The 27655-nt window shown below is 45.1% G+C and overlaps 1 protein-coding gene across 2 annotated transcripts in view; it reads right to left on the reverse strand.

The window, feature by feature from the left end:
* The window catches only part of SETBP1 (SET binding protein 1), a 269840-nt gene that overhangs the window by 146709 nt on the left and 95476 nt on the right, over positions 1-27655 (reverse strand). The window lies entirely within an intron of this gene.

Below are 27655 nucleotides of genomic sequence, written 5' to 3' on the forward strand. Positions count from 1 at the left end.
CCGTGACTGCGAAGCATTTGCACATTTAGATTACAGAAATGTGAGGTTACAGGTCCAAAAAAAAAAAAAAAAAATTAAAGAAAGACTGGGAGTGGGGAAAGTGTGGGGAGAAGGAGTGGAAGACAGCCTCGGCTTTAGACTGACCCTTCCAGACACAAGTCACCTCATTACAACTCCAAGTAGATAGTGTTTCTCATTATAAAGTGCTAAAAGGATGAAGGATTTGAAGGAAGCAACTTGAGACACATTAGACATCATGTTTCTGGAGAAAATATCCAAATATCCAAAGACACTTCTTTTAGACAGGGAGAAATGAAGACAAAAAACCTACAGCTGTCTTGTCAAAGCCTTCCCTCCTTGGGAAGCATGACCAAGCTGCCCGGATGGCTGACTTGAGCATTTGGAAAGAACAAGAGTATTATTTTTGCTCCAAGATGGACAAGATGCATTCCACAAGCTTCCCTCTGGTCAAGATTTCAAGAAATGAAAGAGGTCTGCCTACTGAAACAACAAGGTTTGTGAAGATATCTTAATTTGTTGCTCCCAGTTCTCCTTGAATGGCAAACACTGTTTTGCTGCTGTGCGCACATGGATGCTGTCACTCCACATTAATACCTGCCCATGTCTTTGGGATCCTCTCTATAAATCTGTTGGGAATTGCTATCTGATAACTGAATTATTTGAACACTGAAGAAGTTTAAATCAGCAGTAAACGCAAGCTGGCTCCAGATCTAAAAGCATGAGCAGTGGTCTGTACAGTGCATGGCGGGTCAGGACAAGAACCAGGGTCTCCTCAGGTCATGTTGATAGGCTTTAACCACCACTCTCTCTTGCACAGATCCCTGAGATTCCCATCCTCAGAGATCTCAGGTTAAAAAGAGGAATTTCTGCCCAGAGGAACAGCCAAAATTGTCAGCAAGAACATCTGGAAAATTCTGGAACATCTCACCTACAAGGAAGGACTGAAGAATTTGAACTGTTCAGTCTGGAGGAGAGAGGATTCCAGGGAGATGCTGAGCATCTGCCCACACCTAAAAAGGCTCCAGGAGAGCTGGAGAGGAACTTGGGACAAGGACATGAAGGGACAGGACAAGGGGGAATGGCTTCACACTGCCAGAGGGCAGAGATAGATGGGATACTGGGAAGGAATTCTTGGCTGCAGGATGAAGAAGCCCTGGCACAGGTTGTCCAGAGAAGCTGTGGCTGCTCCTGGATCCCTGGAAAGCTGGATAGGGCTTGGAGCAGCCTGGTGTAGTAGGAGGTGTCCCTGCCCATGGCAAGGGTTGGAACTGCATCAGCTTTAAGGTTCATTCCAAACTGAACCATGCAAGGATTCTGTGATCCTATGAAATTTATGCAAGGCTGCATGGTGTGTGCCCTGGGTAGGGAAGGGGTTTCAAACAGCTTAACTCCTGGCATCCAAAGGGACAACTGAAAACCAGACAGCATGCACACTTCTTCACAGACAACCCATGTGTTTTATGCATGTCTTTTATTCAGAGAAAACTGGTAGGATTGGGTGGAAGGTACAAGAACACACTCCAGGTTCTTTGGCCACCCCTCTTGTTGATATTTCCATGGTGAAGAAACCAAGGTGTCCTGGGCCAAGCACTGCACACCCTGCAGTCACAACAAAGGTAAAGGAGCAAGAAGGAATGGCAGCACCTTCTCTGCACAAGCCCAAGTTGAACTGCAGCAAATACAGGGTACAAAGCACAGCTGAGAGGTGAGGAAGAGCAAGGGATCAGCTGCTTTGTTCCTCCTACTCCATACAAAATCTGCTGGCATCAACTTAGAAATGAGTGCCACTCCCAGCAGCATTAATTTGGGACAGAGAATTTGATCCTCCACAGAGGAAAGACTATTGATCTGTGAGAAGAGGGAGAGGATAGCACGCTAGACAACACGTTTCAGTCTGCCTGAACTCCCCCCTATTTATCACAGCATCTCCAAAAGCCTTTCCTGGGCAGGGGTAGGTGCTCCCAAACCAGGCCTACATGTCTGAGACCAAAGGTGAGGTTTGAAGTGGTTTGAATGTGTACTAGGGCATGGTTTTCAGGTGAGAAAGAGGTCACAGGGATCATCCCATGCCTGAGACTACAAAATGGGCCAAGCTAACAACCCAATAATCCACAAGCTTCTGAGATGCAGCAAGCTAATGAGGCTCTGCCCGTGCTTTAGAAAGGTCTCCTTGAACTTGACCTGCTGACTATGTGAGGGCTAAAACTGCTGTTCTAACAGCATCTAGAGCTGTTTTCAAAACCAGAGACTGGGGTTTTCCCTGTCTCCAGTCCCTAGTTTCTGTAATGATGACCAAAAGTTTTAAATATAAATTCCAGAATGATCCAAAAAGGAACATCTGTGCAGCAGGGGGGGGGGGGGGGGATATTTTTGTATTTAACTTCAACTACTGAACTACTACAAGGTTATAATTTTTTGAAAGCTAAAAAAAAAAAATTAAAAAATCAAAACCCTATTGAAAAAATAGGTGGTTTGTTTTTTTCCTTGCCTGTGAATGTAAGAGCAAGGGGATGAGCACAGGGCACAACCTTCCCTTTCAGACAGAAATCATCACAAAACTCCATCCCATTTCTTGCAAATGACCCAACATCACAAAATTATGCAGTTTGTTTGTTTTATCCAGGCAGGTTTTTGCAGGAAGGGGCTTTTTGCAGCCCAAACAGCGCCACTGCATCAACCAGGATCTGAGCTGAGCCGCCTGGAAGTTGCCTCATCTCCCAGCAAATGAGAAACGGAGGGAAACACCGACGCAGGCGACGCTGCACCTTGCAGCAGAGACTCCTGTGTCCTACAAGTCACCTTGCATCGAGATACAGACCCACAGCAGCAGCCTGATGGGTGCAGTGAGGAGGAGGAGGAGGACAGCGACTAGCAGGGGAAGGGCAACAGGAAAACAGTGAGAAAACTCCCTGAGAGTCTTCTTTTCCTCCTTAGCGGGGGGGGGGGGGGGGAATATTAAAAAAAAAAATAGAAATCCCTCCCCGATAGGGAGATGGAAGGAGGGGCTGAGACCCTTTACACTCCAAGTCCCCAGCAAAGATCCCCTCCCTTTCCCAGAGCTCCTAAATATCACTGCGGGTGGTGGTGGGCGAGCTGGGGGAGAAAAGGGTCGCGTTTAAAAGGCGAAGGGGAGGCAGGGGAGGAGGGAGGACCCTCCTGAGCCCGGCCAGTCTCAGCCATTCTCATTCCTGACACGTTTTCCCGGCTCTCAGCGCAGCCCAGCCTCGCAATATTAGCGTGGCGCAGAGTGCCATTTTCGAGCCGCTGCAGCTCCTTCTTGGCACCGGTTCAGCTTTTTGTCTCGCCTCCTCCTCCTCCTCCTCCGAGCGCCCAGCGGAGGGAGGCGGGAAGAAAGGAGGGAAATAAAGCCCTGATGCTTCTCTGCCGGGGCTGCCAGGCTCTCCCCAGCGCCTCCAGCCCTGCCCGAGGCACCCCACGCCTTCCCAGCCCAGTGAACATAAACCTCCTTCCACCTCCTCGGCAGCCTCCTGCCCTCTTTTCATCGCTCTCCCTTTTGTACGCCTCTAAATTTTTCCAGCCGAGCGTCGCAACCCTCCACCCTGCCCTTCTCCTCCGTCCCCGTTCCCTGCCAGCTCCGTCCCTCGCATGGGCAGGAGGGATGGATCATCGTGCCACGCTTGCCGATGCCCTGGCATCTCCCTGCAGCGGGGAGTGCACCCACGGGGCGCCTGGTCCAGCTCGGTGTGCTCACACACACGCAGGTGCGGCGGGGCAGGAGATGCTCCGCATCCCTCGGGGCTGCTGCGAGCACAAGCCTGAGCTGGGCAGCCGAGTCCCTGCTCCTGTTCGTGGGGCTGGGAGGAAAGCAGAGGCGGGATCACAACGGAGAGACACACGGAATTTTTTTAAGCAACCCAAACATGGCACTGAGCGCTTCCACCAGCAACTTCTCAGCCTGCTGTGCTGGCAACCAGCTGCTGGTTCCAGCCGGGCACCAGCTTTGATTTGTTTTTCTCTCCTCTTAAACACCCTCCTCCCAAATATTTATTCCTTTTTTTTTTCCCCTCTTAAGTTTTTTTTTTTTCCCCTCCCCTATTCCCCTCTTAGCTTTTTTCATAGGGACAGGGCTTGTCCATAGCTTGCCGCCTTCCCCCTGGTGACAGGGCCTGAGGGAGCAGCATGAAGTGCGTCAGGGAAGGTGTAGGATGGATATTAGGAGGTGGTTTTCTTCCCCAGAGGGTGGTCAGGCACCCTAGGGCACTCAATGCACCAAGGCTGCCAGAGCATTTGCACAACACTCACAGGGACATGGGGGATCCTTGGGGCTGGACTCTATAAGCTTGGGAGTCACCACGAACTCTGATCCCTCCCATTCCCACCCCCAAATCCAAAGCAGCACATGTGGAAGGGGCACCAAAGGAAGCAATACCTGATGTAATACTCAATGGACCAAGAACGGGAAAAAAAAAACCAAACCAAAAACCTCATATGTACACACAAAAAGAATATTCTCTTCTCTGAGGAGGAGGAGTGAGAGATGCCCTAAAAGCAGGCAGCACAGCCAGTGGGCTACCAGGATGTGCTAACCCCAGCCCCCTCCTCAAAGGAGGGAGGAGTCAATTTTTGTTGGAAGGCAGAGAATGAGGCAAAACACATGTTCTCCATGGAAAGGACCTGAGAGAGCCAGCTTCCAGCCCATGATGTGACTCCTATTAAACCAGAGTTTCAGACACTGACATATGCATGGCAGAGATAAAGTGCTATCAAATACACCTTGTCTGGTGCCTGGAGGAAAGAGATTTAGAGGAAAAAAAAAATATAATAATGCTGATTCTGGGGATGGCTTGGGAAGGACATGGAGGGAGGAGACATGTGCTGCAGTTTTTATCATGGAGGCTATGAGTGTATTATTCTGTCCAGAGACTCAGGGTAGGAGGAGCCCCATAAACAGCCACTGGTGTCCCTGGAGTTTTCATGGGACTGCCTGGATGGCTTTGCCCATGGAGACACATCAGGACTCAGAGGATGCTGAAGCAGATGGGCATTCCCGCCTGGTGGCAAATCCCTCAGGAGACCCAGCAGAAGCGCCAAAAAGAAGGCTGGCTCTTGCTGAGCATGTTCAGGGAATAGCAGAACAACTGGCTTGATATGGGGCTGCAGAGGCAGAGAGGAGGCGGGCAGGCAGCATCCTCAGGGTGCTGCAGACAGAACAGCAGCGTCCTGAGCAGCTGCCTGAAATGTGTCTTGGCAACATCTTGCCTGGCTATGGATGGAGCAGAAATCATGGACTGGATTTGTAACCCCATCAGCTGGGCCCGACTTTTGCCTCCCTGGCCTGCAGGGACAGCACAGGAGGGGAGCAGGGGGCTGGTGACACCTCTCCAGCTGCCAGGAGCCACGTGGAGGAGCTGGTCCTCTGCTCCTCTGGTCCTTTTCAGCCAGCTGCTGAGTGGGGAGCAGCTGATGGACAGGTGCTGACGTGGACTTGAGATAAGCAGAAGGCCCTGCCATGACTGTGCTCACTGAGGGATGTGTGAGTTTGAGGATTTAAACCCAGTCTGTGTCTTTAGGAGCACCTCCACCACTGGGATGCATATCCTTTGTAGGGGTCCCTCTTGGAGTTTCTCCAGGCCACCACAGCACAGCTGGATCTGGTTAGGTTGGCTGGAGTGTTATCCAGGTAGGGACACCAAATGCCCTCTTCTGAGCTGTGGTTTTACTGTCCCAAGCTCTTTGCAAAAGGATCTCATCCAGCAGTGGCCAATGTCTGCTTCCAAGGCCAGCCAGTGACCATCGCAGTGCTCTCTCCCATAGGGTTTATATGTCTGTTTTCTCTGTTTGCTGTTATTGACGTTTATTAGGGCAGATTTCTGCCTCTCCCTCTAGCCCTTATTTCTAAGTGCTGGCATTTGGCAAGGCAGAGGGGGGTCCTCACATGTGTCCAGGGCAGCGAAGGCCCTGACACCTCAGCTGGAGTCATCTGCAAAGAAACACCCCTGCCTGCAGGTATCATTGAAGTGACTCCCAGAGAGGCACTTTCAGATCCTTTGAGTCAAAAGGTGCTATAAATAAAAGATATTACAGGCTAGCAAGTTCTCGGTTGCAAACTGGAATGGGAAGGAATATTTTAGCATCCTTTTTCTGAGCGCATTAACTCTTGGCAGACGCGATCGTTCAGGTCTTCACAGCTGAAAACTTCACACCCTGTGCAGCATGTCGAGTCCACACGCTCCATTTCCATTTTCTACAGCTCTGAAATCCACGCTGCCCCAGTGCAATATCACTGCCTGAGTGCAGAGAGCACCCAAATATTGCATCACTTTGGGGGTCGTGACACTGAATATACACTCCATGGTCATTTTCCCAGGAAAAACAGCCTAAGCTCACAACAGAGGGTGCCTAAAGATTTTTATCAACTGGTTTCTGATGCTTCCCCTTCCAGGGTGAGCAAGCACTTTGTATCAATCTGGCTTGCTTTAGTGCAGTGACCCAGGGTTGTGCTCTGCTGCTGAAAGTTCAGGTCCCAGCTGCGGGGCTAAACTCTTGCTGACACTGTGCTGATTTCTCTGTCTGTGTCACCCATGCTGCCAGGGCAGGGGGAGGAGATGTTGGATTTTTCCAGGCAGGGGAATAAAAACACAGGAAACAATTGTGCAAAATGCAGAGATGTGGCAAAGGAGAAGGGGGAGGAAAACAGTCCTGGTGTGTGCAGTGAGGCTGAGGAGAGGAAATTCTTTGGGCAGCACAGGGCACTTTGATCACGTTCTTTCTCTTCACGGAGGAGAAAATCTTGGCCAAGAGGCAATTAAATTGTTACAGGCAAAGAAACCTTTTAGGATGCCTTGAAGAACTTGTGTGTGTGAGCAACAGCACAGAGAGATGCAGAGGAGGAAATCTGTATTAGTGACTACAAAAGTTTGGGTGGTTTGTTTTGCATAAAGATCCCCACATGCAGACTCTTATCTAAAGCCCTCAGTCTTCAGAGCAGGGCTAGAAGTCTTTTAATAACACACTCTTCTTGCATGACTTCCAGTATCTCTGAAAGCCATTGTCCGTGCCAAAAATACAACAAAACCAGCTTGCCTTCTTCTTATTTTATTCAGTGTTTTGGCTCATCTGCCTCTGGTTCCAAGAAAAAAAGCTAATAAAAAAGTTTTTAATTTAAGAAGGCTGAACTGTGCTACTTTAATTTCAAGTCATCCTTGTTCTCATGACTGTGCGAGTACACGGGAAATAAAGAAAAAATCCTCTGTGATTCTGTGGAAAACTTTCAGCGGAGGATCCCTAAAAATCAGCAGAAAAAGCAGCTAGTTTTCCTAAGAAAAGGCTACCAGCCCTGAGTTCTCCCACCTTAAGCAGACTACTTATCTGTAAACTGGCTGTTCTGCCATTAGATAACAGAAGAGATCAAGCATTCCTGGTTCAAATGAGCCTGTTAGTCAAGGGTGGTTATTAGCCATGAAATACTATTGAATCAATAAACCAAAAAAAAAAAAAAAAGGACTTTGAAGAGACTCTTATTTCCCCACTCAATCTGCAGTAGCCCTGATTTGACAGAGAAGAGTGAAAGAAAACAGTCTGAACATGATCCAGTGCCCTCCAGTTTTCAGAAATCCAGGTATGGTTGAGGCAAATTAGCCTGGTGCTGTTGGAATGAATGCCGAATGGGGCTGTTTTGATGAAGTCCTCTGGACAAACAGGGCTGCTGCAGGGCTGGGTTTGACCTCTGGCTGGATTTACACCAGGGTATCTGAGTTAATGCTGCTCTGTGGGTAGGGCAGGTCGAAATCAGGCTAGTGTGCTTCTAAGGATGTTGGCAGATATCCTGCTCTCCTGAGCCATTCACCTCATGAAGGTTTAAAGCCTATGGATTCACTTCACAGTGCAGTGAAGGTTTTGTTGTTAAAGACCAGATGATGCTCTTTTCAAACGATTTCTTGTCTTTTTCTCTGCCTTCCCTATTATTTATTAAACACTCAAGCAAAGATATTCAGCTCACCCAAGTGGTTTGGAGACCAAGACTCATGTTTCTAGCTAGTCCAAACAAGGATAACTTAATCCAGGTCAACAGAAACAATGAACAAAGTCAGAGGAAAAGCTGTGACCAAGATTTTAAAGCACAGAGACTTCCAAAACAAGGACACAGGCTTCTAGACAGCACAGCATATGGAGGCTAACTATTTTCTCACTGAAGGTGATGGCACTTCTTGTGGGTGACCAAGACAGGTGCACGAGGCCCAAATTCCCATTCACATCCCCATCTGTGAGTGGAGAGCAGCTCCATTACCTGTCACATGCTGTGCTCTTAGTAAAACCTGCCCACTGTGTCCTGCTGAATTCTGCAGGATGTTGATTTTTTTTACCCCAAACCTTGGCTCTTCTGCAGCTTCTTAGTTTACTCGTGGGAGAGAGACTTGGCTTTTTGGCTTTAAAGTAAAAAAATCTGGACTCTTGAAAGAGTGCTGAAATCTGCCCCTGAGCTTTTCAGAAAAAAAGTGACCCAATCAACCCAGTTATTACACCATTCTCTGGCCTGTGACTAACACATGGATTGGTGTTTACTTGCAGGGAATGTTGGCAGGAGCGGGGGGTTCCCATTGACTCGTGCTGTTTACTGCTCCCCGAGGAGCAGGAGCCGTGCAGCGGCCGCCTCACAGGTGCTCAGCTTATCTGCCAAAACGGGCTGTAAATCACAGCGGAGGAAGAGGGGGCTGGAAAAATGCTCATCTGCAGGAGCCACCATTGGAAAGGGATGCTGGCCACGCTCATTTCGCAGGTTTCCTCCCCTAAGTCTGTGTGTGCTCACACTGCAGCAGAGGGATCGGGTCCCAGGCTGGAAATCCAAGGAGCACGCCAATAATTTGGCAGGGATTACACACAGGGTGAGCTTGTCCCTGATCTCCGTTATTGGTTCAAAATCAGGAATTCTCATAGCTTTTTTGGACAGATGGCTTGTCCTATTACTTCTTGTGTTAGATTTCCCACTGAGGCTGAAAGCAAATCCACATTCAAGCTGAAAGTAAACAACCTGTGAATTCAAAAGGCATTAACTCAAACTGCCAAAGCATTTGCTGCGTATGCTGCAGATGTCAAACAGGCAGTTTCCCACAGCCCTGAGCCTAGGCACATAGCTAAGTCACACAGAAAAACCTTCCACCCAGCCCAAAAACCCATCCTGTGCAAAACTCACCCTCCTTGCTGGCATTTTAAGGGCTGGAGCCTCAGCTGGAATGAATTAATGTAGCTGCTCTGATTTGAATAGAGCTATGCCAATTTATACCAGATGAGGATTTCACCCTTTGGAGGCCAAGTGGGAAATGGTTATCCACTACTTTTATAACAGTGTGGTTTGAGGCAGAAAAACATAAAATGTGGTGTTTCTTAAGGAGTGAAAAACACTAAGTAAGTTTCTTTCCATTACAGTGAATCATTTTTGAAGGAACCTTTTAGAGGGGATGGTTCTAAAAAATCAGGCTTTGCAGAAAAATGCATATAAATAACACAACTTACAAGTACAAACAGCACAACTTAGCCAACTTACTCCTGTTCCTGATACGTTCCAAAATGCCAACAAAAAGTTAAGTATGAACCCAAGCATGATATTGCTGTGGCATTGCAGGAAATCCAAAAAGTGGGAAGAATTAAATAAAATGGTCTGGTTTTCCTGCCAGGGCTGTATGAAGAGGGCAAAACCCCCCCTTGAAACTAAACCATAAGAACAAAAATTATCCACCCATATGCTTTGAAATGCTCTAAACTTTGGAACCATGGTGTTCTCCTTGGCCACAAAGAGGTGAAAGGTAGTTTTTCTGACATATTTTGGTTTAAATTGAACAACACAATTGAAGCCACATTCTGTAAAGCAAGACTCATTCCATTCAAAGCAATGCAACCTCATGGCATATATTCAGGAGTGATTACTTGAATTAAGCCTTTGATTTATTCTTTACCATAGGAGGCCCCACTTGCAGACTGCTATTTTCCCCAAGGTAAACAGGAGGTCAAATATTACACCAATATAAATGAATGGAGATTTATCAGATGATAGTAATGCAAAATCAAACTTTAAACTGTTTAACCTACAGCCACTAGAACGATTCTGCTTACCAGAGAATTCAGCACTTCTTTCCTCCAACCATCTTTATTTTCACTTTACGGTTCAGTATAAGCTGGCAATTAGTAATACTTTGCCTGTTTATAGAGCCTTACATCTGAGGATCTAGAAACACTTTGTAAACACTAATGAATTAAGCTTCTTAACACCCCCTGTGAGACAGATACTGCTATCTCATTTGCACAGCTCGGAGAAGTGCAGGTTTGCTGAGGGTTGGAGCCAGCCAGCACCAGAGCTGGGAAACCACTGCAGGCCCTTAGCCTCACCTTCAGCTAAACATCACAAGGCTTTCCATGGGTGTGGGGATGGGCCTGGCAGCTTCAGGAGCTCATCCTGGAGCTGCCAGTATGCCCCGATGTCTGACAGACTGAAAAAACAGAGGGTTGAACTTCCACCCACAAAGAGAACTTAAGACCCATTTAGAAGAACACCATGAAAATGCCATCTGTCCTCTCCTGAAACAGCCATTCACACTTATGATCCTCTGATGTGTAAACAGGGGAAAAACTTGGGATTTTATTTGTCCTCACCCAGTTTTTAATAACAACACTGACCCCTGGTCTTATTATTAAAAACCCAAAGCAATACAGAAGTCCAGGAGGATTCCTCCCCTTTCCTTTTCATTTTTCATTGCCCATATATTTTTCTCATTTAAGGGTAAGATAAAATATCCAAGCTGACAAGACGAACTTAAAGGATTTTTGAAGAACGCCTGAAGGTTTTACTTCCAACACTATCAGGAATATTTAGATCCTAGGAAAGCCTTAGGACAAGATAGGCATTGAAATTCTTGGGTTTTTTTGTTTGTTTTGTTTTTTTTTCCCAAAGCACAGTCTCATTTATTGAACAGCAGCTAATGTCTAGTACCTATCTGAAGCATTTTCCACATGGCCCTCCTCCAAATGCATGGCAATTGGACAATTTCCATGATGATTCTTCTGTCAAAAAATACACATCTTTCCCTCTTTTCAATTTATCATTGAGTCAGTCAGCCTATTTATTTTTGAAGTTTTTCTCCTTTAATAGTGCACTTAGAAAAGCTTAATACAAACATTGACCAATTCATCGCTGTCACAAAAAGAAAAGCCTTAGAAGTAATTCATCTAAACAGGAGTCAAGAGCAAGAGTCTCTTATTTAGAGATCAGTCAATAAGAAACTGTGTTATGGAAGCTTTTTTAAAGGGACCAAATTTTTTACATTTTTTTTTCTTAAACACCTCTTTTCTTCCACAGATTGAAACTGAGGAGAATAGCAAATAAAATATTTGGGTTTGCTTTCAAAATTTGTTCATGACCTTAAATCCCAGGAATGGGAACAGACAGGCATTTGACATATTCAGTGTGTTGATTTGTGAACTACTGGCAGATTGCTGTTTGCCTAAGAAAACGTGTTTGAAATTCTTTTCTAAAAACTCTTCTTGATCTTTTCCCAGTTCACAGGCTGTTAAATGTCTGCATGACACGGCGCTGTTTGTCTCCTGAACAGAGGGACATTACAATCTCTGGAAGCAGGTTTTCAGTGGGAATATTAAAGGCACTATTCAGGAATATTCTCCAGTATTTACAGCCTCCACAAACAGTACTGCGTGCAAACATGTTTGCTGGAATATTTGTCAAGAGCAAACATGACAGAATGGTGGGAGAAAGTGTATAAAGTCTAACCAAGCTTATAAAAACCCAACAGCTAATGAATACTTGTGGAAAATGTCTTATGGCATTTCCTCAGTGATGGATGCTTATTAGGAAAGCCTATAAAGCTAAAACCATTTTGCTGCCTACATTCTCCTGTGCTCCAGAAGTGAAAGATGCTTCCATGACTCTCTTTGTCATCTTCTGATGTTTTGTCATCCTGCATCCATTACTCTGCTGGATGCAGGAGCATTTTCTAAATAATTTTTTGAGGCTATCAAATGGACAGAGGCCCAGAAACCCATTTTACATAAGCATCTTGGTGTCTCAAAGCTCTTTGCTGTCTCTGACCAAAACAAAACAAACACCAACAGAAGAAGGTGTATGTAGATTGGCCAATATACCTTATTGACCCATAATGTACTGCCACAGTGTTACATGGCACTATGGATCTTCTTTTTAGGCCTCTTCCTTCAGTGACAAAGCTGATTTTGGGCTGGGTCTTTTCCTGCAAACTACTCAGTAGGTACCCAAATAAACATAGCAGACTCATGTGGGCATTGCTCAAAAGCATGTGGCCAGGGAGGGAGGCAGATTTGAAAGGAAAGGCTTGGAAATGGTGGATTAAGGACTCAGCTGAGCCAAGACAGTGCCATGCAGGCAAGTGGGCACTTGTGGCTGAGAAAATCACCTCTCACTAAAACCACAAGGCATTGACAGCCAATATTTTTAGTCAACAGCAACCAGAGGAAGCATTTGGAATATGGAGCAGTGGGACACAGCACGAGGGTAACATGAATTTGCAGATTGGAAAACCTGCCTGGAGAGATATTTGTTCTTTGCCCATTAGTCACATTTTACAAACTCTGGACCAAATTTTGCCTCTAAAGGGAAGCTTTAATGGAGTGGGACTACTAACCCTTTGACACACTGCTGATGTGCACACAGGACAGATTGGGTTACGGTCAGGGCCAGGCTGAATCTGTACCTGTGCTCCTCAAAATTGTGCAGCAGTGTCAAAGCTCACCATAAGCTCTTGAAACTCACCACTCTATGTTTTCCAGTCAAGCATGACACTTCCTTTTTCACCTGACTAATACTGATCCCCTCAGTATGTTTTCTGAGCAGGAGTTTACTGAAAATGATCTTTTTGTTCTGCTGTGCAAGCAGACAACTCAACAAAGTACCATGACAGAGTCTTTTCTTTTAAAAAACTGCAGATCTTAGTTCACCAAAAATAGGGTCTTATTTTGCTAATTCTGCCTATCAACTGAGTACATAATTCCTTATATTCCACTCTCCTGGAAGGTAAGGGAAAGTGATGGACCATCCAGAATTTTTCCATTCTGCCCCCTCTGTTCATGCATTGCTGGAGATCATACTGTATAATGCATGACTTACCTGCAAAGACATTGGAGGAGTAATGAAATAAGCAGATGCTCTGTCAGCAGGCTTTTAAAACATTGGTATTGCAATCTGAGATGCAGTCAGCCATCACATGCATATGTCCTTTATTTATGAAGCTGATAAAGTCCCTATGTCAGAAGCATCGAGCCACCTTTTTACTCCCTGCTTTTCTTCACATTTAAGTAAGTTGCTGTCTGGATATTTTATTTTCATGAAAGCTCCAGATCTGGGAGGAAAAGAAGGATTTGCCTTCTGTTTCATCCATTAAAAATAGAGGTCGGAAAACCAAACAACTTCATCTAAACAAATCATTGGGGATTCCTACTGTGAATCCTCTCCTTCAAACACAGATGATGTCTAAAATAGGTGAATCTCCCTGGAGTTGCCTATTTCTCTTCATCTCTTGGAGAGGGACCCCAAAACCATGAACCCAGCTACACCACAGATCACAGCACCAGAAAGAGAGTCAGAACAGCACAGATGCTCACACTACCAGAAAGAGAGTAGGTTAAAATTAGAAATAGATTAAAAAAAAAAAAATCTTTATTTTGGGGGTGGGCAGGCCCTGGCACAGGTTTTCCAGAGCAGCTGTGGCTGCCCCTGGATCCCTGGGAGTGTCCAAGGCCAGGTTGGATGGGGCTTGGAGCAACTTGGGACAGTGGAAGTTGTCCCTGCCCATGGCAGGGGATTTGAAACAAGATGAGCTTTAATGTCCCTTCCAAGCCAGACCATTCTACGACTCTTTGATTTGCATGTATTCATTCACCTATAAATTCAATTTTGGAAACTTTTCTATAGTCACCATTGTTCTAGGTCATTTCATGACAGTATAAATCACATTTTCCCCCAAACTGTGCTCCAAGCACCAGTGACAGTTTGGAAACTGGGGGAAAGCAGGCACGAATCAAAGGGAAGGATGGCATTCACATTAGCAGCCGCCATAGGAGGAGTATTTTGCAGTGTAAATAAAAGAGTGCTGCTCAGCTGCGGGAGGAGTGAGTTTCTGGAGTGGCTGAGCTGCGTGGCCGTGGCTCAGGGGAGGGTTTCAGTTCATGCTCAGCGCTGTGCTTGATTACTGCTACATCACCCAAAGGCTCACAGCAAAACAGATGATGGGACACAGAAAAGCTCTTCTCCCTCACACAGCACAGAGAGCTGCTGCCTGCTGACTGACAGCTCCCCAGCCAGCTTATGTGAATCTAATTACCCAGCCACAACCCAAATCAAAATGCCCCATTGCAGCTGGTGTCTCACTTAATCCATTCATAACACGAGCTAATTAGCATTGATGTTTTTGGGCAAGTTTATTCCAAATGTGGTCAAGTCCCAGGCTTTCAGCTCGGTTGCTAGGACCCATTGAGGATCCTGGGAGAGGCTGTGTTTCTGCCCAGAAGGCATTTTTCTGTCTTGGTGATGGAGAGATTTAGGAGTGTTTCAGGGGAGGATGCTGGGCTGGGCTGAGATGAATATTGGCATATAAGCAGTGTTCTTAAGATGTTCTCACTACTACACCCTGCCCCAGTGCAGGAGAGTTTGTAGCAGAATTACAGTATTTCACTGTTTGCACTGTATCTGGATTCAAACATCCTAATTGCAGAAAAAGAAAAAGTGGGGGAGGGAGGAAGGAAGAAAAGGGAAAAAAAGAGGGGAAAAAAAGGAAAAGGACAAGTGAAAAGAAAAGGAAAGGAAACAGAGGAATAACAAGAAGAAGAAAAAAAGAAGAAAAAGAAGAAGAGAAAAAGAAAAAGAAAAGGAGAAAAAGAAAAAAAAGCAAGATTGGAAAATGGGAAAAGTCATGAAACAATTCTGTATTTTATGGTATTGTTTGTGAACAGAGCTGAGAAAAGAGGCCAGTTACCAGAGCTTTGCATTTCCTTTTCAACCTATGGGATTAGAAGATGAGAGCAGGTGCTAATGGGAATTTTGCCCACGGCAGAAAATCAGAATCCTAAATCTTCATCTCTGGAAATCACAAAAACCCTTAGCAATGATCTATAGTGGCTGCACTTGGAAATTGGTGATATAAGGAATTGTCACTTGGCAGAAAACCGACTTTCTGCTCCTCCAGCGCACCACAATTTCAGTTTAATTTGTAACAGGATGCAAGTGTAAATGAACTGACAACAGAGCTATCAGCCATTCTGTTGGTAACACTTGGAGCAATAGTTTCGATTTGACTAGACACAGCTGTCCACTGCATGGAACGACCTTTAGCCCCATCCTTGGCGAAATTCAATTCTCTCCATGTCTGACTCCGTCCGTGGGGACCTGGGGAGCGGAGCTGCCAGAATAATCAGGAATAATCAGCGCGTTGCTTAATGACAGGCGCTGCAGCAGCCCAGCATTGTCAGGGACGGAGCGCGCAGCTCCGGGGAAGGGGAAAGCCCCTCGTTATTCAAAGGGAAATAAATAAAAAAAAAAAAAAAAACCAAAAAACAAAAAACTGCTCTGTGGCAGCAAAAATGCAGATGCCTCGCTTGACACGATGAGCCGGCGCCTCGTGTGTGTGCGTGTGTCTGTGGGGGTGTGGAGTTTTCCTCGTGTGTTTGTCAGCAAAAGTGAATTTTTATTAGGTCTCCCTCAAAACCCTCCCCCCGCCCCCCGCAAAAAATAAAAACCCCAAAAAACCCCAAAAAGCAACAAAAAGAACCAAAAAACAAAACCCCCCCCAAAAAAACCCAACTAAAAACCCCCACCAAAAAAAACCCAAAAAACCCCAACAAAAAACCAAAAACAAAACCAAAAAAACAACAAAAACCACAAAAAAAACCCAAAAATTCCAAACAAACAAAAAAACAAAACAAAACAAAAAAAACCCCCCACCAACACAAAAAAAAACCCTCAAAAAACCAAACCAAAACCAAAACAAAACCAAAAGAACTCAAAAAACAAACTGCAAACTGCAAACAAACAAACCCAAAAAAGCCCCAAACAAACAAAAAACCCAAACAAACAAACTAACAAAAAACAAAACAAAAAAACACATAAAACCCCCAGCAAAACAAAAAAAAACTCAAAAAACCAAACCAAACCAAACCAAAAAAACCCCAAAAAACAACACCCCCCAGAAAAAAAAAAAAACAACAAAAAACAAAAAGCCCCACCAAAAAAAAAAAAAAACCCCTGGGATTCTGCTTATTCTCTGCATCGTACCGCCGCAAAACAATCTTTTTTTTCCCTATTTTTCTGAGCCTAAACATGAGCACATCCCGTATGGTGGCGCTCGCATGGCCATCCAGATGTCTGTCACCCCACATGTGCGCACACGTGTGTGTGTGTGTGTGTGTGTGTGGATGCGCACGATTCCTCCCTGTTTACTACGCTGGCCCGCTGCAATGAGAAACATGTTTACCCTGAAAGTGTCAAAAACCAGGAATTTCACAGCTTTCACGGCTGTTTGTGTGAAGTTATTTTCTGCTCGAGTGAGTGCCTCTCCAGCAGTGTGAGGGAAGCGCTCCCTCACACAGGACAGGAGGGACAGGCCACCCCGGGATTCGCATGGAAGTGCCCCAGCCAGCACCATCTTTTGTTGTTTGATTCAGCAGCCTGAAGCCTGCTCTGTCCAAGAGCAGAGCCATCCTTCCCTCCACTGAGGATCCCCAGAGGCAGCACACGCTGCTTGGGTTGGCAAGATTTGCCACAACCTCTGCTAGTGGGAAATCGCAGGGGGTGATGCACCAACTCCACCTGCCCCATGAGCCCCCAGGGATTTCTCCTCTTGTTGCTATTTTTGCTTTGGCAGTGCTCTGGGCCCAGGTCTGTGGAAGATTCCTGCTCAGTTATGATTCTGAGCCTCTGCCAAAATGTTCCTGAGAAATACAAGGCAGGAGTGGGGAATGTTGATCTTACACAGCTCATAACTCAGCCAGAACAGAGGGAAGGGTTCATGGGAGCAGGGAAAGGCATATCTTTGGCTGCAGGGCTTTTGTCCCTGCCAAAACTCAAAGGTTCTTTTTCAAACAATAGAGATATTAATGCTTGTTAAAAAAAAAAATGAAGAAAAAAAAAGTATTCAGAGAAATAAAGAACTTATGAGAAAGTTTGATAATAAAAAAATCATTAGGAATGTAAAGCTGCTGGTCTTTATCAATAAGAAACAATGTGGTCTCCAAAATTTATGAAATCACATTACAGTTCGGGGTATTTATTTACCCAAACACAGAGTCGCTGACACCTCCCTGTCACTCTTCTACCAACTGCTTCTGCTATTTATTCAGGAAAGGGAAAACCAAAGAGTGGCCTGGGTAGAAAGAAGCATTAAAAATCATCCCAGCCCCTGCTGTGAGCAGGGACGCCCTTCAGGACACCAGGCTGCTCTGAGCCCCATGCAACGTGAACTTAAACACTCCCAGGGATGGGGCAGGCACATGGGCACCCTGTGCCAGGCCCTCACCACCCTCACAGCCAAGAATGTCTTCCTAACATCCTGTCTAAACCAATTCCCTGTGGGTGCGAAGTCATTCACCCTTTACTTGCCACTCCAGGCCCTTGTAAATCGTCCCTCTCCATCTTTCTTGTAGGCTCCCTTCAGGTACCTGAAGGCCACAATTTGGTCAAAGCCTTCTCTTCTGCAGGCTGAGCAATCCCAATTCTCTCAGCCTTTCCTCACAGCAGAGCTGCTCCATGTCTGTGATCATCTTGGTGGCCTCCTCTGGACTTGCTCCAGAAGGTCCATGCCCTTCCTGTGCTGGAAGATTGTTCTCCTAAGGTAAATCCATCCAACACTTTATGGCTGCACACACTTCTGACCGTAGGATTTCTCTTCCCCATCCCAGCTGCTCCTCCCTGGCCCTCTCCTGGATCCCCCCTGTCCCCAGCACACCAACACATTTTCACCAATCCCCCCTTGAGAGCCAAGTCCTCCCTGGCACTTCCCTTGGGCGAAAGCTGTCTTTCTTGCTGGCTTTTACACCCTTCCTTCTTGTTTTTCCTTCACTCTTCTCATGCTGGTTTTCTTTTTTCACCCTTTTAAGCTTGTTTAACTTCTGATTGCTCCACAAACCTGTATGCTTGGTGGAGATGTTATTCCAGTTCTTGAGCACATACTGCTTTTCATTAACTTAAAGCCAGATATTTTTTGTTCAAAGTCCTCAGTTCTAATGCAAGAAAGGAGACAAACTCAGATATCCATAAATATCTATCCTGGTTTCCAGCAGGGTGACATGCACACAACTGAAAACATGTATTTTCTTCCATATTTATTAAAAATCTTCATTTCCTCATTCAATACCCACTCCTTGTTCACTTCTCAACAAAACTCAAATAGGCAAAGCAGAACATAGGCAAAACTTGTGGAATACCTGGTATATAAATCAAACTCCTCATGAACAATTTTTCCTTTTTTCCTCCACTATCAGATTAATTTAAGCATTTGAAAGAGTGTATATCTGTAGGCCCTACTAAAACAGCACACTGTAGAACAGATAGAAAGCCTCTCAGCAATTTAGAGAAACACATTTTTTACAGCCCTGAGAACTAGAATGTCGAATTGATCCTTAGATAAATAAGCTCTTCCCAGAGCAGGTCATTGGAACAAGTAACATAATAGCAAAAATGGAAAGTAATCACCATCACATTGAAATGAAAGGGCATTTCCCAAGTCTGCTGCCAATCTCAGTGGCCTAGAACCCCTCCTGGAAACTCCACAATGTGCAAAGCTCAACATGAGCATACCAGAAAAGTATTAATAACTATGTAATACATGTGGGACTCCAGAAATTGGGTTAAGTAGGCAGGAATTGCTGCTGCTGTCACTGCTGAAGAGGGAGCAGGAAAAGAAAAATTATTCTAGTTCTCGGAGAGGGAGATGATGTGGACATCTCTGTTCCTCTGTTCTTCTCCAACCACTCTCTTCAAAGCAAATTCTCTCCACTATCCTCTGATTCCTTCAAATTTGATTCAGCACTCAAGAGTTATGGACAAGATTCAAGGCCACAGTGACAGTCATGCTCCCCTGGGACAAGCAGGGGACAGGGCAAAGCCACTGTGCTTTCCAGTCCTTCACGTTCACACCTCCAGTGACTCTCTTTCAGAAAACCTCACCCATCCCTGAGAGCTGGAAATGTGCACTCATTCACTCACAAACAGGGAACTCTGCCAGCAGCCTCACAACCTGCAGATTCTGATTGCATTAAATTGTTCCAAAGCAGGTTTTCCTCTTGAGCCTGGAGTAGAAGGCAATTAATTAAGACCCATTCCCCCCCTCCATCGGATTAAAGCAAATTAAATGGCAACATTAGGACAACCTTGCCTGGGATAGGGATTCTTGGAGAAGCAGGGCTTTCTCTCTCTGTCTGCAGAGAGAAGCTGATCCTATTACTTTGCTCAGCTGAGCTTGGATCATCTCTAAAAGGTGCCCTAAGTGTTATCCTACCAGTCTGGGAAGTGCCACTGCCATTTCCCAGACACACAAGCCCAAACGCAAAACAGCATGAAGAATTTCTGCTCAGCCACTTCCACTGGAGATAAAGAACACAGTGCTGGGAATTGAGTGAAAGCAGCACCATGTATGGAAAATCTCCTCTACAACCTGTGTGTGACTGCCATGTTAAACTGACAAAAGTCCTTTCCTAAGGTCATTCTTCACCTCACTGGTGAGGAAGTGAGACAGGAGATTATGGGACAACCCTCTGAGATGCCACATCCTCCTGGAAACACCCCTGGCATATGGTCCCTGCTGGTGTGAAACAGTCATAGCTAAGCAGATGAGTGTTGAGTAATTTCTGAGAATTTAGAGATAGGTAAATCGATCAGCTAAGTGAGAGCACCAACTGTACACTGGATTAATCTACTCTTTGGAGAGGATTAGAAGAAATTTTATATCACCCAGAGCCTTTGCCAACATTTCTCATTGCATTCCTCTAATTTCCCATCAGGAAATCAAATCCAAACTGCTTAAATTCACCCAGTTCCCTAATTCTGCACAGATTGAAGACTACAGTGATGCTTCAACCCAGAGACATAGTACAGCTTCCAAACACTTCCTTCATTACCTGGAAGCTTGGCTCATTTCCCACTGTGGGAATTTAACCTGCTTGAAGTGAAAATCAGAGAAAATCCTCCGCCAGTGTCTCCTATTTGCAGTTGCAATGTGCTAAGCCAGGGAACCACATTCAGGGTCAACCCATCACCCCAAGCAGAGTCTTTCACAACTGTCTTTGCTGCCAGTGCCACAGGACTATAGGCTGGGGAAAATGGCCAAAGTGATGAAATATTGCTTTCTTGTTTTCAAGTGATGCAGAGAAAAAGTGGAAACAACAGCAAAAATATTCTCCTTCTAATTGAAAACACAGTACCACTTAATGGTCTTTGAAGTGAGTGTGTGTGTGTGTGTGTGTTTTGTGGGGGAAGGGGGAGAAATGGATCGCTGTAACCAACACCCCAAAGGACTATAAATCAAACAGCATACAGCTGTTGGTATCAAATATAACTCCTTTCGCACTACATCAAAAAGCTTTAATTAACAACTAATTTATTCCAGTAAAAAAAAAAAAAAAGAACCAAAAAACCCTTGCACTAAATAATTGTATTATAACTGGGGGACTAGTCTGTATTTCCCCCCTCTCAAAAGCATGACAGGAGAGGAAATTGAGTCTTTAGAGAACAGCAAAGTAGAAAAATGGATCAAAGATTCAGGGGGCTTGTTGATTGGCTTTTTGAGTCAGCAGAGACCAAATCAAGCTCATTTAATGAAAAAAGCCACACAGCGAGGTCTGTTTGCTCTAGGACCTACTTTTAATAAAAATGTTGATAAAGATAAATGGCAGTGGCTCACACCAGGCACGATGTGGACAGGTGTTGCACAACCCTGCCCACACAGCAGTGTCACTTTCGCTCCCTGCCTCTGTTTGGTCACCCATGGAGAGTTCCCATGGCACAGATGGACAAGGGAGGCTTCAGACATGTGGGGCTCCAGACAGAGCAGCCAAATGTCTGCAGGGTGCCCATCGGTGGTCTCTGAGCAGGCTCACTTTGGAGCTTATCCACATCTGAACCCCAAATGTGAAAGGTCAGGCTGGCCAAATCAATGCTTTCCTTTCCCTCCTTTTGAAGATCACACAGTCATGGCATATCCTGCATTGGAGGGACCCAAAAGGATCTCAAAGCACAACGGAAGGCATGGGCTGGTGCACTCCCAAGAATGCTGCTCTTGCAGATCAAGAGCCCCTGCATGAGCATCCCTGCCCTCCAGAACCAGCCTGGCCACCAGAACCATGTGGCATCACCTGGGTCCCATCCTCTGCCAGCATCACTAAGGCACGAATTTGAGGGATGTTCCTTTTTTTTTTTTTTTTTTCCTTTTTTCCCCTTTTTTCCCCCCCATATCTTTGTGCTAGTGATGACTAACTAATCTCTGTCGAGGTAAGGTAAGTGCCATTATCCTGCTTTAATGGCTAATGAAGCTGAAGCAGAGTAAGTAGTTTACTGGTTGTCTCATCTTCAGGGTCCCATCATGCATGTTTTACTGTTCCTCAGAGTGCACTGAAGTTCCACATTAATGCTGCCATTGATTACAGTGTACAATCTTCAGGGCAGGGACTGTGATTTTCTTTTCATTTGCTTAATGAAAAGCACACTGCCTTTTAATTCCTCTGGATCCTGTTGCCTAGGTTTTAGGTGGGAGCCCCCAGGGATGGCAGCAGCAGAGGGGGACAGGGGCTGTGCCACGTGGTGCCCATGGGCCAGCAGGGGCTGAAGCAGAGCCAGGCTGCAGCCTCAGCACCTTTCTTTATATTCATCCCCACCTCTGAATCAGTTCCTGGGGAGTGCTGGTCCACCAGCATCCACAAGCAATTCTGAGGACTCCTTAACTCCATATATATAATCAGGTTGTGGCAGAAATAATTTTTAGTAATAAGATGGTTAAAGGGAAGCATTGGGTTTGCTGCTGTAAACATCAAAGTGAACTGGCAGGTGCAACCTGTAAGCATTATCCAAGCCAGAGGACAAAAAGAATTTCAACACAGTTAATTGATTAGTTTATGGATAAAATTAAATAATTGGGTATATAATTCTAATGATATATTGCACCATAAGAATGATTTGAAAGGCGGGCAAGATTTATTTTGCTTTTGTGACAGCTTTATCCTGTTAGACATCAAAAATAAAAATAGTGTTCAAAAAATCCATATAATTCATAAAGAACACTCCAAAAAGCTTAAAAAGAGCTTAAAAATTGAGCAGCTTAAATCTTTCTGATATATTTCAAATGTATAGGTATATTCTAAAATAAATTTCAGAGGAAATCTTCAGAAGTAACATTGTTCAGGCTTCAAAAAAAAAAAAAATCCAAAGTATTTACACATATAAAGCTCTGAAAAGATGTATATATAGGTTGCTCCTAAAGAGATTTGGGTTAGTTTAATTTGGTAACCCTCAGCCCTCAGCATCAAGGCCACGAAAAGGATAGCTTCACACACAAAACTGAGTATCGTGGTCCTCATCTACCTCCAGTGAGTAATCACACCTTTCAGGACTAAGCAAGAATGTGTCAGATAAATCTCCAGCCACCCAGAACAGGTTCCAGTATTGCTGCTGACCTGCACTGCAGAAAGGAAAATCAGAGAACAGGACAATTCGTGGCTTCAGGGAGCGAATTGTTTGGTTACCTGATGGTCAAGATATCCACCTAGGCTCAGGTCCTGCCTCTGCCAGTGACTACAAAGATGAAAGCTGCTTCATCTTTTGAGTCCTCTTTTATAAAATAAGATCTTAATCTCTGTGAGAAATTCAGTGGGTTGTGACGTTTAGGTTCCTTTGGGCATCACAAATTATAGGAAAAAAAAAGAATAATTTTTCAAGAACAATCTTCCTACTTGCTTCTGTCAATGATGAATTTAGGCACAGTGCATAAAATCTGACAACTCTATGTTTGGCTTAAGTATCTTTTATTGTTAGGCATAAATTGCCAACTTCCTTATAAATCTGGACACAGAATATAAATATAGTTGGTAAATGGCTCCTTGAAATTAAGTTAAAATTACAGCACACAACAGCAAGAACCAAGCTAAAAGAAAACCTGCTGGCACACACAAGACTTTTTTATTTATTATGAAAACTCATTGCTAAATCCATGTTGCCCCCAAACCTAAGAATCCCCTTCTCCCACCTACTGACCAATTTGGGATGAGCAGAACTTCAGATTGCCCCATGCCCAGGAGGAGATGTGGGGAGGAAAGGCCACCATGGGTGCTTCAAGCCAGGGGTACTCTAAGCACAGCAGCATCTTTCATTCCTCAAGGGCCCTTTTGCTTTTTGCACACTCATTCTGTTTCCTGTTTCACCTCATCCCTTCCCATCCTTACCCCCTAAACAATAAAAGCTCAATGGGAATGCAAATGCAGCTCTCCATTTAAAATCCCAGCCGAGGAGGCAGTGTGTGACCCATATTTATGAGCTCTAAATGGCTTTTATCAAAGTGAGGTCGTACTAAATCACCCCCAAGCTGTCATAAATACAAATGACTCGACATAGTCTGCAACAAGCCTTCGGGGGAAAATTATATGATCTGCTGTTGCAGTTATGCTATATCACACAACGAGCTCATATATTTCCACTGGCAAGGTAACCTGATCCTTCAGAGGACACTAATAGGTGAAAGGGGGACGAGAGGAATAGTGAATCAAGCAGTGCATGCCTGCACGTCTGCACACACGTCTGTGCACGCACCTCCCAGCTAAAGCCCAGGCTCCTCTCCCTGTGTGGAAGAGGAGGTTCTTGTGGTTTTGGAGAATGAGATTTCTTTGGCTGCCTTAATGGAGACGGGAACCTGCCAGCCAAGAGAGTAAGATCCAGGGGCTCACCAGGGTATTTCCTATTTTAAAAATTCATGCAAAGGCATGAAAATTATTAAGATATGAACCAGAGCAATCCAGACTCCAAAGATTGGACCACTTCCAAGCAAATTAAAGGAGCCATTCCTCAATCTTAGCTGGCGAAGCCCAGGATTATAGCAGAGTCTACCACACGATAAAGAGGAAACACTTATAAAGGAGGCATGAACCGGGCAGGGGGAAAAATCAGCGTGGGCTCCTGAGATAAGGGGCACTATTTTCTGTTTATTTACCTGCTTTATATTTATGTGCAAACATAGAAAGACACATATACAAAAAAGGAGAAATTCTGATCTGATGCCATAGTCAGTGACAGCAATTTGGGACAGCTCCTTGGTACAGAGTTTGGGAACAGCCTCTAGATACAGAGTTTGGGAATAACCTCTAGATACAGAGCTTGGGACAGCCTCTAGATACAGAGCTTGGGACTAACCTCTAGATACAGAGCTTGGGACAGTCTAGATACAGAGTTTGGGATAGCCTCTTGATACAGAGTTTGGGAATAGCCTCTTGATACAGAGCTTGGGACAGTTTAGATACAGAGTTTGGGAATAGCCTCTTGATACAGAGCTTGGGACAGTCTAGATACAGAGTTTGGGACAGCCTCTAGATAAAGAATTTGGGACAGACTCTAGATGTAGAATTTAGGATAGCCTCTAGATACAGGGTTTGGGATAGCCTTGAGACACAGAGTTTGGGACAGCCTCGAGATACAGAGTTTGGGAACAGTCTCTAGATACAGGGTTTGGGAACAGCCTCTAGATACAGGGTTTGGGAACAGCCTCTAGATACAGGGTTTGGGACAGTCTCTAGATACAGGGTTTGGGACAGTCTCTAGATACAGAGTTTGGGACAGCCTCTAGATACAGGGTTTGGGACAGTCTCTAGATACAGAGTTTGGGACAGCCTCTAGATACAGGGTTTGGGACAGTCTCTAGATACAGGGTTTGGGAACAGCCTCTAGATACAGAGTTTGGGACAGCCTGCTGAGCACCATCCCCACTCAGCCCTTTGCAGGCAGCCTGGCCATGATTCAGGGTGGCACTGTGGGGGCTTAGAATCCACAGCTCCCCCTGTGGTCACACTGGGGTGTTGCTCACCTCACATGCAAAATAAGCCAATTCCAATGACCGTTTGCTCATATTTTTGTATCTGGGATGAAGACTGTGTCTGTCTGCCTGGCAAAGGTTGCAGCCATAAGTCAGATTGGGTTTGCTATCTCTAACATAATTGAGGCACTATGCCAATTTCCAGCAATCCAGGTCAGATGTGGGCATTTATAATGGTACCCTTCTTGGAGAATTAGGTCTCTAACATTAAATTATATATTTTAATTAAAAGCTGAACTTACTGAGCTTGAGCTACTAAACTTGATTTTCAGCTGCTGTGAGCCTGGTGGAAAGCCAGTTGGACAGCACTGCCATTTTCCAGTGTTGAGCTTTTCATAAACGCTCTGCACAGGAAACCTCCTCACTCAGGAGCTGAAGAGGCAGCCTGGTGAAATGCATGCTTGAGCTGTTTATTGTCAAAGAGGACAATAAGAGCAAAGCCATCAGAAATCCCGATTTGAACTCCTTCTGTTGTGATTCACTGCACTCTTTCCCCCAGGTGCATCATCTCCTGCCAGTGTCAGGGAGCAGGCAGCCTTTCCTGGAGCTGGGGGCTGGGGGGTCTCAGCCCTGCCCTGCCTGCTGGAAGGCCCACCCTGTCAGACAGGAGGAACCCAAGGAGCAAGTGAGCTCAACACACTGCCTGAAGAAGCTCCTTGCACTCCAAGAACTCCACCAGCTTCCACAGTTGGTCCGTTGGCAGAAGGTTCCCCTGCTCAGGAAGGGAGGACACGAGGCATCCTTGCAAAGCAGGGAGGTGGTGGCAGGCTGACCTGCGCCGCTGGTCAAGCGGCGAGGCTCGCCATCTGAGAAAGGCCACCTGGAAACCAGCCAGCTGGCTGTTTGATGTGATTAAAGTCAAAATATTAAAATGCTTCAGAAGAGGGAGAAACAGGATCGCAGGTCTGGGTTGCATAATCTCATGCATTTGTGTAACCAGTCTAAATAGAGCGTGTGAGCTGACCAGATGTTTTTCATTTCAGCGTACAGCGCTGCGGAGCAAATCAGAGACCAACAAGTGCCAAACACAACGGTGGCTTTGCCAGCCCTGTTGTAATCAGAGCTCAACAAAGGGCACTGTCAACCCCAGTCTCTGGGCTGACAGGTCAATCTCCTGGCTGGGTAAAGAAGACAGACTGTTCTTTACACCAAGTACCTATATCTGAGCTAAATATCAGTAGTAGCCGGTAAACCTGGAGTTGGGTCTCAGTCATTGAGCCAAATATCAACAGAAAATGAGCCAGCAGGAATTTGTGTATGATTTGATCCACTGTGGGAGTGATCTATAATATCTATTTATTTAGGCAGAGCTGGATGCTGAGTTTGTGAGACAAAACCAGCCAATATGAAAATATAGTATAAAAATAATATACAAACTCATTTATGATTATAACATCATTTTGGTCTGGAAACACTGAGCTCCACTCAAGGAGTACTGAGCTCCACTCACTCAGTACTCAAGGACTGTACAGAGAAGATACATTGGGACAATGCTCTGACAGGGTGACAAATTTTGTTTTGTTAGGGGCCCATTTTTATCCTCATATTAGTATACATAGATCTGTGATGAAACAGTAAACCTTAAACAGATGCAATCCGGATCAATAATTACACACGTGCCTTACACACACACTTCTCCCACAATATCCTTGTTGGATGAATTCACTGATGACCAAAACTCTTTGGCGTCAGATAAAAACCACACTGTTGTCCTAACAAAGCCTTGGAACAACAGTTGGTCATCTCTGCCTTAAACTTAAATAGATTAGTGCCCATGAAGAAGTGACACTGCTTTTACTACATGGATCATATTATACTGAAGTAACAATGATTCCAGACAGCAGTTATGTAAGAATAAGGGAAAAAATTATCCCTAAAGGCTTCCTAATTCTCAGAACTGTGTGTAATCTAGGTGTCATAAGACTTACTATTGTTATATTACACTGATAAAACATGGGGTGTTATCCTGGCATAAAATGTGTACTGGGTTATACAGATCAGCACTTCAAGTGCTGCACCTGAAAAACATTGCAGTGCATGTTCTAAGTAAACTTTGGATACTGGTAGCTAATATAAGTGATTTATTTAAAGCTAAGTTGACTTTTCTGGATGTTCTTCGTTATTTTCTCTTTTATTTCTAGCTATCACACTGAAGTGAGCATGGAGCCAAGTTTGCAAGTCCGGAGGCTGAAATGCTCTCCCAGGTTGCAGCAGGTGGTGCAGCACAGCTGTGCAAGCCACAGGGTGCTTCCCTACTTTCAACTTGAGCAGCTCCAACAGCAAGGGAGCAAGCCTTCTCTCATTCCACCCAAAACAGAAATAAACCCAGGTTTTAAAATCGTGCTCATTGGGACTGTGACAGCAGGAGGAGCCAGGCTCTGAATCCCACCTCTAAGCAGAGCAGCAAGCACAAAGCCAAGGAGGAATGCCCCACCATTAACAGTGACATACAAGTCACAGAATCCTAGAATGGATTAGGTTGGAAGGGAACCTCAAAGCTCATCTTGTTCCAACACACTGCCCTGGGCAGGGACACCTTCCACTAGACCAGGTTCCTCAGTTGGTGCTGTCCCTGACTGTGT

Source organism: Molothrus aeneus, chromosome Z (genome assembly GCF_037042795.1).
Source record: "Molothrus aeneus isolate 106 chromosome Z, BPBGC_Maene_1.0, whole genome shotgun sequence".
In the NCBI taxonomy this organism is placed as follows: domain Eukaryota; kingdom Metazoa; phylum Chordata; class Aves; order Passeriformes; family Icteridae; genus Molothrus; species Molothrus aeneus.